This window comes from Mesitornis unicolor, unplaced genomic scaffold (assembly GCF_000695765.1).
Source record: "Mesitornis unicolor isolate BGI_N332 unplaced genomic scaffold, ASM69576v1 scaffold20302, whole genome shotgun sequence".
NCBI classification, from domain to species: domain Eukaryota; kingdom Metazoa; phylum Chordata; class Aves; order Mesitornithiformes; family Mesitornithidae; genus Mesitornis; species Mesitornis unicolor.
The window spans coordinates 28,450-28,899 of record NW_010167367.1 but is presented as its reverse complement, the minus strand read 5'-3'; the positions used below and the strand labels follow the sequence as shown (position 1 = coordinate 28,899).

At 61.1% G+C, this 450-nt stretch overlaps 1 long non-coding RNA gene across 1 annotated transcript in view; it reads left to right on the top strand.

The window, feature by feature from the left end:
- Positions 1-236: 236 nt before the first annotated feature.
- Positions 237-450, top strand: part of LOC104536134 — a 6,725-nt gene continuing 6,511 nt past the window's right edge. The window contains exon 1 of the long non-coding RNA XR_728097.1: positions 237-268. This is a non-coding gene — a long non-coding RNA (uncharacterized LOC104536134). The remainder of the gene's footprint in view (positions 269-450) is intronic.

Sequence of the window (450 nt, the reverse complement as noted above, 5' to 3'; positions counted from 1 at the left end):
GACGCCTCGGCGTGGTGACGTAGCCTCGGCGGCCGCGAGGCATTGTGGGAGTTGTAGTCCACGGGGCGTTGTAGGGGGACACCTCCATAGTTCTCCCCTCCCGCTCCTGGGCCCCGTGAAATGAGGAAGGAGCCGGGAAGTGCAGAGGGGTTTGGCGCTGTGGGCTCCCTGCCTGCCCCCGGGCTTCCCTGAGGGTTGGTGCTGCTTTCTCACCTCGCTCTCTCCCTTTCCTTTGCAGGCTCCAGCTGAAGGCGAGGCAAAGGAGGAGGTAGGACCTGCTGCTTTGTCCCGGTCCCCGCTTCTCCAAAAACTTTCATATAAATGGATGTTATTAAATAAATAAAATTATGAAGTTCCTGCACCTCGAGTGGGGTCTTCAGCCCCCCCCGCCCCCCAAAAGGTGTGGGGGTAGGTTTGGGCCAGGTGCCTGGGGTCGGTGGGCTCCGGCCC